The 21,016-nt window shown below is 36.2% G+C and overlaps 1 protein-coding gene across 19 annotated transcripts in view; it reads right to left on the bottom strand.

The window, feature by feature from the left end:
• Positions 1–21,016, bottom strand: part of HMBOX1 (homeobox containing 1) — a 163,681-nt gene that overhangs the window by 128,075 nt on the left and 14,590 nt on the right. For 17 of the 19 annotated variants that reach the window (XM_073232761.1, XM_017650159.3, XM_037024561.2 and 14 more), the window contains one exon: positions 3,238–3,324. The exons of 1 other annotated variant lie outside the window; for it this stretch is intronic. The gene's annotated coding sequence lies outside the window, so the exon portion shown is untranslated. Of the gene's footprint in view, positions 1–3,237; positions 3,325–5,470; positions 5,490–21,016 lie in introns of those variants that run through there. One more of the 19 variants, XM_073232762.1, reaches the window with a different exon arrangement.

The raw sequence follows: 21,016 nt of genomic DNA, 5'->3' as shown, positions 1-21,016 counted from the left end.
TCCACTGAGAAACATTGGTTCAGTGCTTTTAAGCTGTAGATAGGGTCATGTGTAGGTACACCAACCAACACAGTAACAGAATCAGAGCTTTGCAGGGAGGGAAGAAGACAGACGCATTCACTAGACAACCAATAGCACTTACACAAAGATCCAACCTCAAATACTGAAATTTCAAAAAGCTTTCCTGAGTACTCAAATCGTCATGTTACATGTATGGCTTAAATAATTACAGGGCATTTTAAAGTATCTCTCTGATATAAGATTATCACTAGAACATAGTAAGATGTTCATGACATAATATGTTAAATGACACAAAGCTGTATAAAGCACTTTTTCCCTAGACCATTTGAACTAAGTAACAGAACAATTATGCCACATTAAGTCAATCACTCAGCATTTCAGTATTTTAAACTACTAACTTCTCTTTTTTAATCTCAATATACTTATTCTTCCTTTTATTTTTATTTTTGTATTGAACTATAGTTGATATACAAACAATGTTTCAAGTATACAACACAGTGGTTCAACAGTTACCCACATTATAAGTCCCCACCCCAATAGTGCAGTTACTATTTGTCAACACAGGTAGGTGTTAGAGAATCATTGGCTGTATTCTCCATGCTGCACTACCATTCCTGTGATCAACTTATATTATGACTGAGAATTTTTGTGCCCCTTTATCCCCCTCACTCTCCTCGCCTACCCACTCCAACCCCTCCTCCATGGTACCCACCAGTCACTTCTCAGTGTCTATGTCTACTGCTATCTTGTTCATTTTGTTTTGTTTAGTTTTTAGATTCCATAAATAAGAAAAATGGTATTTTGTCTTTCTCCACCTGGCATTGAGTATAATACCCTCTAGGTCCATCTATATGGTTACAAATGGCAGGATTTCTTTCTTTTTTATGGCTGAACAATATTCCATAGTGTATATGTACCACCTCTTCCTTACCTATTGATGGACACTTTGGTTGCTTTTATATCTTGGCTATTGTAATAATGTAGCAATAAATATAGGGATGCACATATCTTTTCAACTCAGGGATTTTGTTTTCTTTGGGTAAATTCCAAGAAGTGAAATCACTGGGTTGTATGGTATTTCTACTTTCAGTTTTTTGAGAAATCTCTGTACTACTTTCCCATGGTGGCTGCAATTTACATTCCCACCAACAGTGTAGGAGGGCTCCCTTTTCTCCATATCCTTGTCAACACTTGTTATTTCTTGTCAGAATGGATAGTGGCCATTCTAACGGGTGTGAGGCGATATCTCATTGTGGTTTTGATTTGCATTTCCCTGATGATTAGTGGTGTTGAGCATCTTTTCATAAGCCTGTTGGCCATCTGTATTTCTTCTTTGGAAAAATGACTGTTCAGATCCTCTACCTATTTTTTAATTGGGTTATTTGGGTTTTTTTGGTGTTGAGTCTAACTTGTCTTTACATAGAGGAGGCATCTTCAAATTAAGGTCACATAAAGGTGGGCAGACTATGACTGTTAGTTGATTAATAAATATTAGAATGCAGAAGAGTCAAAGGGCTATTATGGCTGCCTGTTTTGGCTCTTAACTGACAGTTGCTATATTTCAGGGCTCTCAATGCTAATTGGCACTATCAATCCCAAGTATTTTGGGATTATTGAACAAGTATAAATGAGTAATAAATAAAAGACAAAACCAAATAAGTTACAGGTCAAAGTGCTGAATTTTCCATCAAAGAGTTAATTTGGTTGCATTTACAGACCTGCCATAATTTTAGATACATGACTGTTAGGAAACTAATCTACATGTTATTCTTAAACTAATCTGTGCATGAACATGTATTTTGTAACTCTGAATGGTCTTTCCAAAGATGTGTAAACTCACACATGAAAATGACATTGCTGATAATAAGCTTTCTTTAAAAAATCATTAAATTCTGAATGTCTCTTTCAATAATACTCTTATCTTTCAAACAAAAACAGTGAAGAGAGACATATCATAATTAGATTGCAATTATACAACAACACACTTTCTTGGATAAGAAGGATGTGACTTCATTAGATAATGTCAACAACATTAACTATTTCTTTAAACAAACAAAGGAACAAAAAATTTCCTAGTATATTCCTTATTTAAAAACTTACTTAAAAAGATTCTAAATTAACCAGTCATTGGGTCTCAAAAGCAAAGCAACCATTTCAACTTTTTTAGATCATTTTAGAAGAAAACTCCTTGAAACAGATCAAATCAAAGGGTCTCTGGTAAATCTACCAGATTAAAAAAAAGTTTTTATTTATCTATTAAGGGATGGGTGGCACAAAGGGCACTTTCTTCAAAGAAAGCATCAGGAACTTAAGACTCATGCTGTGGGAGCACTCCTATACTACTGGGGAAGGGGCGGATCCCCTCCATATCCTGGGTCAGAGAGTCTAAGTGATTTTGGTCCCTCAGGAAGGATTTCCGCCTGGGCCCACAGGGAGCACTAGGAACATCTTCACTGTACTAAGGAAATGAGAGGCAGATGGCCTCTGTAATAAGATGTTCATCCTCATGAGGATATACTGAGTGTGACAATGTAGAGAATCACTTAACTCTGCTATGAAGGGACATTTAAAAAAAGGTTAACTGTGTAACTTTTGTTACACTATGTACTGTATGTGACAATTTTATTTCCAGGTGTGGAAAAATTTCATGCTGCAATCTGAAGTAATTTTTGAGAATATTTAAGGGTTGTCTGGAATGTGACATCCTGGACTTAGGAGCTCTATGTAAGTTCACGGGGCAACACAAGCAGCTAAATTTCTTTTCTATATTTTGTTATAGTACTAATAAAAAAGTGGAAGAGAATACTATTTAATGACCAATAAGGGCATGCATAAAACATCACATAATTATAAAGCTTTTGGTAGACAGGGTAGCAGATGGATACAGAACGGAATCCAGGTTTGCAGGCATTAGAACATTAAGTGGACACAAAAATGTGATAATCACTAATTGCAAATATATTAAATTATTTAAGTGAAAAATGTAAAAAAAAAAAAAAAAAACTGAGTTAGCTAAGCCAAACACAATTACCCAGGATTCAACTCTCAGTAAGAAAACTCAATATTAAAGTTATCATTTCAGGTCTTTCATGTGGCCTTATCAAGACTTATTTACAGTAAATCATATTTAACTGGTATGATCAGGGATTGGTCCTTCTTAACTGGTTACTGAGAATTAACTTTAAAGCAACAATATTCGATAGTAGCAATACTGACCAGTGGCAATCTAACGTATGCCAATAGACTTCATTCAGTAAGAACACAGGAAGACCTTGGAGATATTGTGGGATCAGTTCCAGGCCACTGCAATAAAGTGAACAACACAATAAAGTGAGTCAAATCAATTTTTTGGTTTCTCAATGCATATAAAAGTTATGTTCATACTATATAGTTAAGTGTGCAGTAGTAATAAGTCTTAAAAAAACATATGTACCTTAATTAAATAATACTTTATTGCTAAAAAATGATAACCATCATTTGAGCTTTTATAAGTCAATCTTTTGGCTGGTGGAGAGGTTTGCCTCATTGTTGATGGCTGACTGACTTAACAGGAAGATGACGGTTGCTGAGGGTTGGGGTGTCTGCAGCAATTTCTTAAAATAAGACAACAATGAAGTCTGTCGCATTGACTGACGCTTCCTTTTGTGAATATTTCTTCGTAACATGCAATGCTGTTTGATAAAATTTTACCTATAGAACTTCATCCAAAGCTGGTCAATCCTCTCAAACCGTTCAGCTGCTTTGTCAACCAAGTTTAATGTAATATTCTAAATTCTTTGTTGTAATTTCAACAATCTTCACAATATCTTCACCAGGAGTAGATTCCATCTCAAGAAACCACTTTCTTTTCTCATCCCAAAGAAGTAATCCTTGACTGTTCAAGTCTGATCCTGAGATGCAGCAATTCAGTCACATCTTCAGGCTCCACTTCTAATTCTAGTTCTTTTGCTATTTCTACCACATCTGCAATTATTAACTCCACTGAAGTCTTGAACCCCTCAAAGTCATCCAGGAGGGTTGGAACTAACTTCTTCCAAACTCCTGTTGGTGTTGATATTTGGACCTCTTCCCATGAATCACAAATATTCTGAATGGCATCTAGATGGACTTCTTTACAGAAGGTTTCAACTTGCCCAAATTCATCAGAGGAATCACTATCTATAACAGCTATTGCCTTACTCATGTAATGTATTTCTTCAATAATAAGACTTGAAAGTAGGAATTACTTCCTGACCCAGGGGCTGCAGAACAGATGTTGTGTCATCGGCATGCAAACAGCACTGATCTCACTGCACATCTCCGACAAAGCTCACGGGTGGCCCAAGTCAGCTGTCAAAGGAATCTTTTTTCTAAGGAGTAGGTCTCAACAGTGGGCTTAAAATATTCAGTAAACCATGCTGTAAACAAATTAGCTATCATCCAGACTTTGTTGCTCCATTTTTGAGCACAGGCAGAGTAGATTTAGCATAATTCATAAGGGTCCTCAGACTTTTGGAATAGTACAGGAGCACTGGCTTCACCTTCAAGTCACCAACTAAATTATCCCCTAACAAGAGAGTCGGCCTGCCCTTTAAAGCTTAAACCAGGCCCTGACTTCTCTTTAGCTCTGAAAGTTCTAGATGGATCTTCTTCCAAAAGAAGGCTGTTTTGTTTACATTGCAAATCTGTTATTTAGTGTAGCTACCTCCATGAGTGATCTCAGCTGGACCTTCTGGGAAACATGCTACAGCTTCTACATAAGCACTTGCTGCTTCACCTTTCACTTAAATGTTATGGAGACGGCTTCTTTCCTTCCACCTCATGGACCAACCTCTTCAAACTTTTCTTCTGCAGCTCCCTCATCTCTTCACCCTTCATAGAACTGAAGCGAGTTACGGCCTTGCTCTGGATGAGGTTTTGACTCCGGGACATGTAGCTGGTTTGACCTTCTATCCAGACCACTCAAACTTTCTCCACATCAGCAATAAGGTTGTTTTGCTTTCTTATCATTCATGTGTTCACTGGAGTAGCACTTTAAATCTCCTTCAACAACTTTTCCTTTGCATTCACAACTTGACTATTAGGTGCAAGAGACCTACCTTTTGGCCCACCTCATCAACATGACTTCCGCACTAAGCTTAATCATTTCTACCTTCTGATTTAAAATGAGACATGAGCAACTCTTCCTTTCATTTTAACACTTAAGAGGCCACTGTAGAGCTCTTAATTGGCCTAATTTCAATATTGCTGTGTCTCAGGGTATAGGGAGGCCCAAGAAAAAGGAGAGAGAGAGGAACAGCCTGTCAGTGGAACAGTCAGAACACCACAACATTTATTATGTTCACCGTCTTCTGTGGTCACGGTCCATGGTGCCCCAAAGTAATTACAATGGTAACATCAAAGACCACTGATCACAGATAACATAACAAATATAATAATAATGAAAATTTTAAAATATTGCAAAAATTACCATAACATGGCACATAGACACAAAGTGAGCAAATGCTGTTGGAAAAATGGAGCCTAGACTTGACTCAGAGTTGCCACAAACCTTCAATCTGTTAAAGAAAAAAAACACAGTATATGCAAAGCACAATACAACAAGGTAAGCCTATATTATAATCTAGATATTTTGAATTTAGGTCCTTGCTAATGTGCATGTTTTCAGAAACAGGTAAAATCCGTATCAATTCCTGGGTACTTCCTTAAAAGTTCTTTGTTTTCTTCCACTTTCTCAATGATTCCTAGTTAAACTGAATTTTCCTCTGTTTACTGCATTACACTCACCCGCAAAAGTTTTTTGTCACCCCAGTGTTTACCACCTTACTTCTCTCTCTGCTGCATTCTTCCTTCTTTTCCTGTCTATGGTTTCCTTCTCTCTCGCAATATGCAGGAACTTGGTTTACACATCAATCACAGAGAGCAAGCTTAAATTTTAGATCTTTGTGGAGTCCTAACACACAACTAAAATTTTCTGCTCTTCTCCACATATTACCTACTATGGCCCCACCATTCAAAACAATACTGCTTATTGGGGGCTTTTGTTTACTTGGGACCGAGTTGGGAATTCACTATACATTTTGTATCAGAGCTTCTCATGACTGAACTCAAACCAATTTCTTGAAGCAATTCATGAAAGAGACTCCACTTAACTTGAGTGACAAAATGTATGTTATTTTTCACTAGAGAAAGGAGAAATTTGTATTTTAGACATATGTCAGATTCAAAGATAATCATTTCTGAAAAGTTGTTAAAACTTCTGAGTATAAACATTTCTACAGTATTTGGCAGACATTCAACACACATGATTTTTCTTGAATTTCACTTACATCTGCTATGCCAAGTGCATAAAAAACACAAATTTGATGGTCATTGTTTTCTCCTCTATTGGTATCACCTTGGTTAAGGCTCTTTTAAGTAATTAAAAGCACAATTACAGAAAATGTGGTGCTATCTTTATCCTAGCCAAATCTTAATGGAATGAGCAATAGGGGACTACTTAGATGAAGGTTAACACATCCACATAATGCAATACTTTGCAAATGTAAGAAGTAATGAAGTTCTCTATATGTTGATATTTAAAAACCCACTATATAATTGTCAAATAAGATGAAGAAAAGCATATATAATATGCTATGTCTGTTGAAAAAAGGAAGTGAAAATAGTAGTATGTTTTTGTAAAGAGAAATTCTTGAAAGATATACAGCAACCTAAAAACTGTAGATGTAGGAAGGAACTTGGTGCGTGAAGGGTATACAGAGTGACCTAACTATCACTATACAACTTCCTACATTTCTTAGTTTTTAATCATATGGAATATATTAGGTATTGAAAAATAATCTAGTTTTAAATCTCATTGGCAATGAGATGATAAATTAATATCAAGTTAATGGATAAAAAATTACTTTTAATTAAAATATCATGCTGAAAACCAACGTGCTAACAAGAACAAACAAAAAAGGGGGTCGAGGAGAAAAGGCTGCCCACTATTTCCTAAAAGGAATTCCTGTGACTCCCTTGGTATCATTTACTGTATCATCATCATAAATTATTTGCCAATAATTTATATTCAAAATACCCAGCTAAGTGCTGGGTGATGTGTTCCTTACACTCAAAACTTTTACAACCCCCACCCCACCCCGTGTTTGTCTCTGCCTGCACCTACACATCTTTGTTTCTTCAATGTCTTTCTTTTCCCTATTTCACCTTCTAGTCTCTTTCTTCTTCCTCCTTTTGTCTCAGCCCACTCTTGCCCTAATATAGAACTGAATTATTTGCAGGAAAAAAAACCCTTTACAACCTAACTGTCCAATTAAAAACCAGTTCAAAACAAACAATAATTTAAAGTAGACTAGCCTAATGCCAAAGGAGTGGTGCAATGTATGTTCCAAATGACTCAAATAAGTGATTGATCACTGAGACCAAATAAATGAAGACTTCATAAAAGCCACAGAAATTAGATAAGTGGAGAGGGAGAAAGACCATTCCAGAGAAGCGGAATTGCTATAATAAAGATGCCAAGGAAAAAAAAAAACAGATGATGTTCAAGGATATTGACTAAACCAGTTTGACTTAACCAGGAGGCTGGTAAACATAACAGTGAGAGAAAAGAATGAAGTCTTATAACCTATAGCAATACCTGATATTTGTACAGTAATTTATATTATCTCATTTGATCACCAAAACAACCGTATGAAAAAAGGTGGATTGTAGAGGGCCCTGCTTATCAGATTATAAATATCTAGCAGCAGTATCGAATCTATCCAATTAAGGATAAAGAAACTGGAAGCAGGGATACTTGTGAAAGTTCAGACATAAGTTAGTAAGGACTCAAGTTAAAGTGACAGCAGTGGGAACAGAAAGGAAGAAATCTGTAGGTGCTGTGGAAGAAGGTAAAAAGGGTATGAGGGTTTAGACCTCAGTTACTAGGGGAATGATGGTATAATTAAAAGAAATACTGAAGTCCATATGGAGAGGAGGTATTTTTAGTAATAGACTTTGGTTTCTGAAATACGTTGAAGCCAACAGTGGCACATCCCAGTTTTTAGAGCCTCTATCACACGTTCCAACGAGTGTGTTCTAAGTCCACCATCACCTAGCCAAATAAGACATGTTTCTCTGCCCATGATCCCCCCAAGACTGTTGCTCTTGGTAGGGAGGAATGGAGAGTGACTGCTGAGTGGATGTGGGGTCTCCTCTGGGGATGATGGAAATGTTTTGTAACGAGAGATGGGTGATGGCTGTCTAACTTTGTGAAACTAAATGCCCTTTGAACTGTACGCTTTAAAATGATTAATTTATGTTACGTGAATTTCACTTCAATGTTAAAAAAAAGGGCAGCTCAACTAAGACCACAATGTCTTTCATCATGATGTTAAAGGTCTGTGCCCAGTACCTTCCTGCCAATGCACTCTATGGTTCTCCACCTTCTCATACAGTTCTCCACCTTCTCAATCATTCCAATGTACTTCTGACATTGTCTTCAACAATAACAGGCACTTTTATCTTCCAATTTTTCTCTGACAGCTTCTCCTTACTTTAAAACAAAGTTGGCTCTTGACTAAGTAAAATACTTCTTTGCAGCCCAATTACATGGTGGCTGCTTTTGTGTATTTTCTTTTCGTTGTTTTTTCCCCTTATATAGTTGGTTACCTCGGGGCCAGGAGAGGAAAATGGGTTTTACGCTCCTGATGTAACCTCCAGAAATTACTCTTCTACCATCCTATTAACAAACAAACAAAACCACGCATTTCTTTGATGCTCAGGGCCCTCTTCACCACACTACCAACTCTCCCCTCCTCACTGCTGTCACTTCCTGACTTCCCTGTTGTTCTCTCATTTGCCTAAGTATTTGGCACCCAGTTTACAGTTTCCTTCCCCTAAGTCTGGTCATCATCCTGGATAACTTTCAGATGCAAGAAAACTACTTTCCCAACAGCACACCTTCAGGTCATCTCCAATGACATTCTCCTTCACACTACTTTAGCCATCCATTACCAAGGTAAAATCCTGGACCCCAATGATCACTCAAAATGCTCTTTCATCAAAATTAATACCTCAGATATCCTATTATTATCCACTTTCTCCATGCATGACTTCACCTGAGCAGCCAAGCAACTATAAGGGAAGTTCTCCAAAGAGCAAGTTGGCTCCATTATTAACTCATTATCACTGATCTCAGAAGAGCCCTCCATGCAAGGCAACAATCCTACATTTCTCCGGCTAATGTATTTCTCCACTCTCACTTGAATGGCTATTGCAAATCTCCATTCTCCTTAATTCTCTGACTGATACTCCTCTCTCTGGCTGTCAGATGATCTTTTCTCCAGCTTTAGAGAAAATAATCATCAGGTAGGAACTCTGACATCTTTCTAATATGAAATGCAAAAATGTATGTACAATTACACCCATCCTATTCTCTCTTCCAGAATCTTAAAAACGGTGAAATATCCCTCTTCCTATCTCAAGCTAATCCTACACTCTCTATCTCACTGCCTTCATCACTCAACAGTCAACAGTCAACAATTATTTATCAAAGGTCTACTAAGTGGCAGGCACTACTCCACATGGAAGACAATCAACAGACAAAAACTCTTGCCTTTCTAGAACTTAATTGTTGGAACTTGGAAAAGGATATAAACAACATACAATAAACAAAGGCAATATGTGACATAAGAATGTATTGTATGACAAATGACATAGTATGTTAGAAAATAAGGACTATGGGGGAGAAAACACAGTAGGAAAAATTTAGAATGCATGGGGCTGGGGACAGCGGTGTTTCACTGAAAAATGGGTGATCAGAGTGGGCCTCACAATTTTATTTCTCCATGTCAGGTCTCTCCTCTGAGCTCCAGACAAAAATACCTAACAGCTCATTAAACTCTAACATTCAAAGGGAATACAGGAATGTTTCCCCCTCCCAAATCTCATCCTAAACAAGTAAGCCAAATAAGAACAACTCTTCTATTTCAATAAATGCTAATACCCTCCACGAAGACTGTGCAAGCCAGACCTTGAAGCTATCCTGGAGACCCTATACTCTCTCACTCTCCCATTTCAAGTCCTTTCAATTTAATCTCCTAAATAATTCTGGAATCTGTCACTTATCTCCATTAGTTGCCACCAGCATCCCTACCACTACCACAGAAGTACAGGCTACTACCACCTCTATTGATCAGTCCATGTTAATCTGCCTCCTCCCTTCCCTTCCTTCAACTTGCTTGAAACCCTTGATCTTAGGATAAAGACCAATTTCCTTTAGATGTGTTACAAAGACTATGGGCAATCTGGCCCCACCCTATCCTTCTAGCCTCATTTTGTATCACACTGGTCAGACATCTTGCCTCCTGTCATCCTTATTCTTGTCAAAATGCAAGTTACCACAGAATTTCTGCTTCTACTGACTTTTCTCTCCCTCCACAGACTGGTTAACTTCTACTCAACCTTTAAGATTACAGCTCAAGGGAGTTTTCTTCGACTTCTCAGACTACGTCCAACTAGGATGCACACACAGCACAATGCAACTCTTCTTTATGGTAGTAAGAGTTCTTCACAGTAGTTGTTTGGTGGCAATTTTAGGTTTTTTAATATGGGTTATCTGATTAAAAACTCTCTGGCTTGCAAAAACTGCTACTGAAAAAATTAGATTGTTGAATTCATAGTGTGGCCAAGTCTGTCTTAGTCACAGTTGTATTTCAAGCCCCACCACAGGGTCTTGCTCACAGTAGGAACTTTGTAATAGAGATTTGGGAGTGACTGAATAAACAATAAAAATAAAAGGTTAACATACAGATTTTAAACTAGAGCTGTTGTCAAGTTTAACTGGCTAATGTTAAATACAGGAAGAAATACTGTTAAAATGCTGTATTTGTCACAATAAACAATTCTTTATTCATAAGCCAATTTTATACGCATATATCTCTAAGCCTCGCTACTGAAAAAAAGGTTTTACTTGTTCTTTATAATATTTAATGTCTGAAAGCTCATTTTAACTAAGGCTTTCATTTTGAAATTAAAATAATATTAATTTTCATCTAAACAAAATTCATATTTACAGTTATCGTTGAACTTTAAAAAGGATAAACAAAAGAACTAAATTTTCCTAACAATGATCTGTGAGTATTCATTTTACAAAAGAATTTAAAACAAGATTTTTTTAGCTTTACCTTTTGACCCTTATATTTGCAAAAAAAATTGCTATATAAAAATTCTAATTACCTTTCAAGGATATATTTTTTGCCAAAAGAAGGTTAAACAAGTATATGTATTACTTTCAGAATCATAAACCGGTCACTCAGGTTGTGTGGATATCCCACATCTTTCTTTTGCATGTACCTGCTACCAGGGTTAATCCTTCACCATATCAAAGCAAAGGTGGCTATGACAGGCCAAACCATATTCTGTCACTTTTCTCTCTGTAGGTACTTTGGCCAAGAAAAATAACTTCATTGTTTTTCAATTCCCTTATTTTTCAACTTGGAATTGACAGTATAAAGAGATGTTTATTTAAAGATAATGTCTTGAGAAGTTCCTGCTGTTTAAAACTGGATTATGACTTTAGTAGTCTTCACTGAATTTAAGTGTTTAATGACTTCAAAAATATCTACTAAACCTCATCAGCAGACCTTTTTTTAGTTATTTGTTCACTCGTGCATCAGGAAATGACTATGTTTCTGAATGACCTCGAGTCTACTACTTTTAGACACCTATGCTAAGTGAAAGGTCGGAAGCATTTAAGTTTGGTGTGCTGTTGGTAAAATGATATTTATACACTCAAATGAAGCACAAATATTTCATAGGTTATTGTTTTTTCATAATGAAAGAGAGGACATCACTAGAGACCCTACAGAGATTAAAAGAATGAAGTAAAAACAAGTCCATGTTCATAAATTCAACGACTTAGATGAAATGGATCAACTCTTTGAAATGTGTAATGTACCATAAGAAATAACCAGAATGGTCCAATAGTTATTAAGGATATTGAGTTCATAGCTTAAAAATACCCCCAACAAAGAAAACTGTACTGCCTGGTTTCATTGACTGCAGGAAACCAACTTGAGGAAATGGGGAGAGGCAGCATTAAGATAAGGCAGAAACTTTAAAACTGTGCTGCTGTCTATTACAGTAGCCACCAGCCAGGTGGGGTTATTAAACCCTTAAAATGTGGTTTGTCCTAAGTGAAATGTGTTCCAAGTGCAGAACATATAATGATTGTGAAGACACAGCATGAAAAAGAATGTAAAATATCTCAATGATTTTTATGTGTTGAAATAGCAATATTTGGACATACTGAGTTAAATGAAAATTACTATTAAAATTGTCGCCCATTTCTTTTTACTTATTTAAAAGTAGCAGAATATTAAATTTATAAATGTGTAAATTACATTTCTGTTGGACAGAGCTGCTCTAAGAAATTGATAATGCAGCCAAACACAAACAACCACCAAAAAAGATTACTCATGACATTTTGGAGCCTCTGGATCAACCTGTTCCCTAAGCCTGACCTGACTTTGGGTTTTTCAGATACACAAATGAATAAATTCCTTTTATAGTTTAAGTTAGTTTACGTAGATTTTGAATTTTTCAACTGCAAGCATCCTAACATATAACTCTACTCCAGCAGTTCTCTCTTCTAATGTCACATTTGAAAAGACAAAAATATGTCTGTAGAAATTTTCTTCACACATCTTCATTCTATTTGTATATGTTTATAACGTACTCACTGGCTTTTAAAAAGCAATTCAGTTCCATTACAGGTATCAGAACAAAACACTGTTTTCAAATAAAATAGAATAAATTCTAAGCAAGGAAGTTTGTTCTCACTGAAACAAGAATGGAGAAAAAAGAAATTCTCACTGAAATGAAAACCACATATTCATTTACTAATTCAAACACTACTGAAGTTCCTACTTAGGCTACGGTTATCAAATAGTTTCATGGCCACATCATCTGTCATGGCTGCCGCTCTAGCGCTGTGGTTCAAAGGATGCTGGGCTGAACTGGATGCAGATGTTTTATCACAGTAAAGGACACTGAAGGCATGTGTTCAGATATTTGCCTTCCCTGCAAAACAGTGCCTCTCCACAGTTAAAAGGAGGAAAAGATCATTTTGATGGGAGTTAAATTTTTTGACTTTTAATAAACTATATTTCCCATTGACCATTCTTTAGTAGATAGGTTATATATTCGATTCCACAATTAAAATTTCATTACTAAGTTCTGAGACATAGATTTTACTAAATAAGTTCCAATAGTTTTCCAGTAACCACTTTGACACTTCAGATTTATAAAATTTTAGGGACTTTAAAATAGATTAATCTGACACTGAACTCACCCAAGACAAGTGGTTCTACTGATTTACGAGGCTTTCTCTGAACAGATCAAAGAGTTATTCATTTAACATTCCTGAACATTCATCATGTGTCAAGCAGTATGCTATGGACAGTTCTAAGTATAGTTCTTCCCCTTAGGAAGTTTGCAGTCTAGTATGAATAAAGACAAATAATTATATAAATGTTAATGAATATTATTAAAGGGAAAGTACAGAGTATTCCAGAAGCACATATGCAAATGATTTATCCTAGCCTAGGAAATGATATTTAAATCAAAACATGAAGAATTAGTGGGCATTTTTAGGTTGAAGAGTGGGGAAATGGGACGGTAAAGTAGAAGTGGGAGGGAAAAGCATCCTACTTAAATAGCATGTGGGATAACGGAAGCAGGAAGTTTGCCCAACTGAGAAACTGAAAGAGGTGTAAGTGGATTCAAATATCTTGGAAAGCCTTATAAGGCACATCAAATAGTTTGGGCTTTGTCCTAAAGGAAAGGGTTTACCACTGAAAGATTTAAAGAGTAATATTATCCATCTGGCTATCCTGCAGGAAAGAGGGCAAGACCAGCAGCAGGGAGTGTTATTAGGAGGTTGTAAAGTAACCATTTTGGGCCATCATTGGCCATAGCTTGGACCAGAGCAGAGAGAGAATTGGTAAATATGGGAGAAACTTGCTAATAGAATTCTAGAAGATGCAGCATGAAGATAGAAGAGTCAGGGGCAATCTCCAGGGTTCTAGCTTGTTTGATTGATTGATAGTTGTTTGATTGACAGTGTGTCATTTCAAGCAATAAGCAATACTAAAAGAAAACCCAATTATGGCTTTTTAGAAGTATTGATTCTGAGATGCCTTTCAGACACCTAAGAAGAAATGGCTAGTTGGATATAAAGTTCTCTCCAGAGCTCAACAGAAATGTGTGGGCTAGTCTGTAAGTGGTAACTAAGGCTATGGAACAGATGAGCTCACCTATGGAGTGTATAATGATAAGAAAATTGGGCCTAGAAAAGTCCTTTGAGGAACTTAAAGACTTCAAAAGGTAAGAAGACCCCCCAAGAGGGCAAGAAGACCCTTCAGAGGACAAGAAGACCTCCAAGAAGAAAAACCAATGACGGGTACCTAAGAAGTCAAGGAAGGAAGTGTTTCAAAGGAGAGGCATGATCATTGACAAAACTATTGAGATATCAAACTAGAAGGCTGAAATTTGTCCATGGATTTTAGTTACATGCGGAAAACAGTACTGGAGATAAGTGAGAATATATACCAGATTCCAGAGGATTGAGTCCATGAAAGGTCAGGAAACGGTGGTAAAACTAACCAGTATTACCTATATAGGGGACTGAAGAAGATACATGGCAATGTCTGAATGGGAAAGGAAGGTCAAGGGAGCTTTTGTTTTCTTTTTCCTTTTAAGATGGGGATCACTTGAGCATCTTTAAACACTAATAAGAGATAAGATTTATCTCTCATGAAGCGTAAAAATGCCAAACACTCACTTCCCAGCTTTCTTTAGAAACAAAGCATAGGCAGGTGACCCTCCACAGACTTTGAATTGGAAATCTGTGTCATAAACAAGCAGGAAGAACCTTCTTAAGCAGACAGGACCACCGCAGCAAGATTCAGCTTCAGGGCAGCAACAAAAGCCAAGCAGCAGCGTCCGTGGTCCAGAACCAGCAGTGGTAAACAACAGTAACGCTGCCCTAACCAGACTGCACCTGTGGCATGGTCCTGGCTGTGGCTCCTGCCAGGGAACAGCCTCAGTTAGCTCATCCTATTGTACAGGCCTGGTTCTCTAGTCTTCCTAGGAATGCTGAGAGCTTCCCAACATCCACTTAATAGATTTACCTTTAACTTAAATAGCCAGAGTCAGTTTTTGTTCCAACTAAAAAACCAGAGTGCTCAATGAACTACAATAAAGTCTAATGTTCATGTCAATGATATGGTGTCCAAACAGCTCTACGCATACCAAGATTACCAGTTTGAAATGGTGACTCAGTTATTTAGCATCACTCTGCAAACAAACTCTAGAATTAGGTAAGTACATTCTGAAACAGAGCTAAAGAACAGCATAAGGTATCCTGCCACTAGTCTTCATTTCATTAGTCCTGTGATTTTTTTACAATGAGGAACTATTTTACCTAAAGTTGAAAAGTTCTCACTGCAAAATACAGCAGTAAGAGAAAGAAAAGGAAAAAAGCTAATGACTAGGAGAGAACATCTGAAAATCATGTATCTGATAAAAGATGTATATCCAAAATATATAAAGAATTCTTACAACTCAGTAAGATAATCCAATTGTAAAATGGACAAAATATCTGAATAAGTATTTCACAAAAGGAGACACATGAATGACAAGCACATGAAAAGATGTTCAACACCATTAGTGAAATGCAAACTAGAACCACAATGAGATATTACTCCTCTTACACAAAAATGACCATAATAAAAAATACAGAAAATAAGTGTTAACAAGGATGTGAAGAAACCGCAACTCTAATACATTGCTGGTGGTGAATGTAAAATAATTTTAGCAGTTTCTTAAAAAGTTAAACAGGAACTTACCATCCATGCCAACAATCCCATTCCTAGGTATCTATCCTAGAGAAATAAAAACATGTTCACCCAAAAAGTTGCACACAAATGTTCACATAAGCATTATTCATGATATCCCCCAACATGGAAACAACCAAAATATCCATCAACTGACAAATCAACAAAATGTGTTATTTTCATACAAGGGAATATTATTCCCAATGAAAAGGGGAGCTACTGATAAATGCTACAATATGAATGAGCTTTAAAAATATTATGCTAAGTCAAAGCGACCAGACACAAAAGATCATATAATGTATGATGTAATTTACATGAAATGTCTAGAAAGTAGAGTAATGCCTGGGGCTGAGGATGGGAATAAGAATTAAGTATAAAAGAGCATGAAAGATCTTACTGAGGTAATGAAAATAATCTAAAATTTTGTTTATCTATTCATCAGTTGATAGACATATGGCTTGTTTCTCCTTTTATCTGTGAATAATACTGCCATGAACATTTATGTAAAAATTTTTGTTTGAATGCCTGTTTTCAGTTCTTTTGGGTTTATATCTTGAGGTAATGTTTTGCATAAATTGGCAAAATTTACCATAAGTCATTGAAATGCACACTTAACACAAGTGAGTTTTATGCTATAGAAACTATACCTCAGTAAAACTGTGTTCTTTTTTTCCTTAGTTACCAGGTCTCATTTTTGGTCATAGGAGGCCATTCTAGCAGATGAGGCACCATAATTGTTTTCAGAGGCAACACTTGCTATAACAGAGAACCTCCTAGCTTAGGACTGACTCCTAACAGAATGTTCAAGAAAACTTCAAAAAATTTGGAATTATTAGTTTGCTAATCCATTCAAAACCATTTAAAAAAGTTTTTCCTAAACTTCTGAATTTGTAACATTAGCATATTTGAAAACAGTACTTCTCAAAGTGTGATCTACAGACCAACACCTATCTATATGCACTGTGATTGTCTGAAACTGGCCCATGACTAGGTGATTACAGAAGTTGAGAACCCATGTTTAGAAACTTAAAGAGCAATCTGACAAATATTATCTGCTGAATCTGATAATAAAATATTTCCTTGGTAATTTTTTTTCATTTCATTTTTCTAGTCATTCATTTTTATTGTATTTTACAAATCTGTCAGCCAAGGATGGGAATGTTAAGAAGTAACGTGTTGCCACAGAGAGTCCGAGGAGACTATGCACAGTGCTCCCCCACTGTCCTACAACTGGTCATCACACCTACCAATGCAGGTGAAACCCACTTTTTTTTAAAAATATGGTTCTAAATGCTCCAGCTACTCCTGTGTTATATTTATAAATGCCATATTTTAAGGCCTTCTACATAACCAAGATTTTAATAGATGTTCATTTATTTTTCTGTTTTTATAAATAGATTCTCAAATTTATAATTAAAAGACAAAAATTCAAACCATATATGCTTAATTAACATCAATTTTCTTTACCCAACTAAAAAATGTAGACTTCAATTCGAAGGAAAATAAACCCAGACTTTGAACTTGGATAAATTATGGTCCTGGAAAAAGTCCTGTAAGTCACACAAGGCAAGCTGATTATATTTTCATTTTAAAATAAAAGTACAAACCAAACAATATGTTCCTATGCTCCTTTGGAATTTAATGCAGAAAATGGTATTTAAATCAGTATAAACCAAAATCTATACATTGCACAACATGATGTTCCAAATGAGCCAATGAATCAGGCAATACAATGACCAAGCATACACGATACTTTAGAGATCTCTAGGAGAGGGTTTCATAAATTTTGAGACCAGCAAATGGCTGGAAGACTCGGGATAAAAGTAGAAGAGAAGCTGCCTAAGTTCCCAGAGAGATGTTGAGCAGCCTATAGGCCTCCTAAAACACCTAGCCAGGTGCAGAGCCACAAATCAGTGGCTGCACAAATCACTGTTATCCTACCTGGATGAGACTGTTTACATCATGTATACTATCCAAAAAGTAATAATGAAAACAAGAGAGAGAAACTGAATTACTGTGAAAAACCTACACCTATTTATAAAAAGGAAGTTATGCAAATCCTCTAAGTGTCCATCATAAGTTTCAAGGATTTGAGCACAGTGAGTTAGAAAGTTTCAGTTGCCTTTGGTAACAGAGAGAGTGTGAGACAAGGAGGTCAGTGGCCTGAGTTCTGCCCTAGCAATAAGACTAGACAAGTTCTCCTTTATTTCCTTACTGGAACAAGTGATGAACCAAATTATATCTGGTTCCATCCTTTCAGGGATTCCACATTAGAGCTTGTTGATACAAGTACCAATAATGCAAAACATTATCACCACAAACATGCAATAAACTGCCTTAAAATATGTACTGTGCCTCTGCTAAACTGTACCGTACATACATGGTTCATTGGGAAAATAATCTTTCATTTGAAAGAAATTCATCTTTTTCCCAAAAAAACTCCATTTAATTATTTTCCAAATAATCAACATTTAAAATATATGCCTTAAAAATACTATCTTGAACAATCTGGAATTATTAGCTTGATAATTTATTCAAAACCATTGTTTTCAAAAGTTTTTCTTAAGAATCTCTACTTAAGGTATTATGTTTGAAAAGAGAGAGGACATGGATACGCAAAGGTTAAAAATGTTCAGATACTGAGTATTTTTTAATGTAACACATTTTATAAATGTCGTGAGATAACTACATAAATAAACAAAATAATTTTTAATATAGTGAATTTAGTTTTTATGTAAGCTTAAAGGGAAGGAATAATTATTTTTGAAAATCTCATTAACTAAGAGTTAACCCAGACATGCTGCTCTAAGTAATCTCTTAGCCTAGAGATAAGGATCTGCCTTTATGTAGTTTCTCTAGATAAAGAAATCACCATCATTAGCAGAAAGTGCAGGGAAGAAGAGCTAACATTTTCCTCCAGCAACTACAGAAATAGTAATTATCAACTTTAACAATCCTATGCTAATTCAGCTTAATCCTCTAGCTCTGAAAAGACTAACCATTTATTCAGGATGTATTTCCCACTGGGTGTTGGTTACCAGATCATTCATTAGGGTATCTAAAACACCAGTTTCTGGGTTTCCCTGATTAATCTCTGATTGAATTCTAAATAACACCATTTTATTAGGCAACGAGTCAACTTGTATAAGTTCATGTAGCCAAAAGTATGCATATATTCTGAAAATTCATATAAACAAGGCTGAAAAATTTTGTTAGTAATACAAAAATTAAGAATTTGTTAGAATCAAGTCTTTGGTGGAAACTGTGACAGTGAGCTGAAGTACTTTAAAGTACAAGAAATATTTTGGTAAAAAGCAGGAGACTGGCTGAGGGGGTTTAATATGCAAAGGTCCAGATAAAGGAAATCCAGAAATACAGAGGACAATCATGGAAGCTAGCCTGCTTAAAACAAAGAGTCGTTAAATAGGATAATGCCAACTGGTAGTAGTCTTCAAAGCACAAAAAAAGTCAGAATAAATGTATTTTATGAGAGGAAGTGGGACCCAGGAAAGTAATTTAGTAATTTCTAGACTAGAAAGGGCTTCCTGATGATCCCAAATACCCAAGATTGCTAAAATCCCATCACCTAAGCATGTACATCAAGAGTGAAGAGCATTATTCTCTTTTTGAGGCCACCACTGGCATCACCTCTGTCCTTTCTCCTCCATGTTATCCTCACAAATCCTACCAATTTGGGGCAAGACAAAACTCAATTGTAATATAACATTATCTTACTCTGGTAGGGTTTTTTTTTGTCTGTGTTTGCTTTGTGTACATGTGGTTTCTTTTGGTTGTTTCTTTAAGAAATAGTTTTCTGTGAACTTTGAGAACAATTATTTTCAATAATAAGTAATTCTTAGGTTCCTTATTGCTCATATAGAAGCTCTAAACCAACCTCTACTTAACCAACCATTACAATCAATCAATGCCTTCCAGATTCTCCTTCCAAAACAAACTGCCATGGAATGCCAAAAGCTACCATCTCATACATTCCAGTGTGTGCCAACCAAGAGTAGGTTAGTTTGTTTTCCCAGTGTTTTTATCAATCATTCTTGCAAGTATGTAAATTACTTATATATTATCTAAACCAACAAAATATGAATATGAAGAATTGTCTCAATGATAATTAAGTTGAAAAAATAGACGGAATATTCTGCTATAATTGATGATTTACTTTAAAAAAGAAAAAGCTATTGAATTGGGTATGGGTGAGATTTCTGTAAAAGATGGGGGAAAATAATAAAATATTACAATTTGACTCACAGATCATATAATGTGTCCTTAAGGCCTTTGTTCATTTTAAAGAAATCAAAAGTTGAAATCATAAATAATACATTATGGGAGTGGTTTATGCATGAAAATCTACTGCAGAGTGACAACCCATGGATTCATACACCAAGAAGGGGTCTTGGCCCTGGATCGGAGTTTCTTGAGCGTCAGCATCATGTGGGTTTGGACGGGAGAATTCCTTGTTTGGAGGTGGGGGGAGGGAAGGGGAGGAACACTGTCCGGTGAACTGAAAGACGTTTAGCAGTACAGCCGGTTCCTCTCCTCCCCACTAGATGACGACAGCACCGCCCCATCCAGCCGTGACCCTCGAAGACAGCTCCAAACGCTGCCAAATACCCCAGGGCAAATCATCCCAACTGAGAACCACCGCCTTGAACCACAATTAACATGTATATTTATTTATATAATTACATTAAAGTAAAAAATGTTTAAGTCATCAGTTTTTAATGATTTTTTACTATAACCAACTTTTTTGATTAACTGATCAACTACTAGTTCAACTTAAGTCATTTATGATGGCTTTTCTACACTCAGCAGGAAGATAAAACAATCCTTGAACTGGCTGAGTGCCAAATAAGATAGCTTCACTATATATGATATTTCCAGTTCTTCCACACCTCTGAGATCAAGAGAGTAGCACAGAATCACTGAAGGTAGGTCAGAGCAGAGAGAGGAGAAGGAAGCAGCAGCAAAAGGAAAAAAAGAAATTTAAGAAACCATTTCCAGATGGCTGGAGCACAGCATAAGGAGAAAGCTTATTATCTCTTGACTATGTAGTTCTATTCACTGCAACATTTATGCCAGTCAAGAGAGGTTCCTACACATAAACTCCAGAAAACTTAAAT

Source organism: Manis javanica, chromosome 3 (assembly GCF_040802235.1).
Source record: "Manis javanica isolate MJ-LG chromosome 3, MJ_LKY, whole genome shotgun sequence".
NCBI lineage: Eukaryota > Metazoa > Chordata > Mammalia > Pholidota > Manidae > Manis > Manis javanica.
Note: the sequence above shows the minus strand (reverse complement) of the source record. Positions and strands in the feature narration are given on the sequence as shown.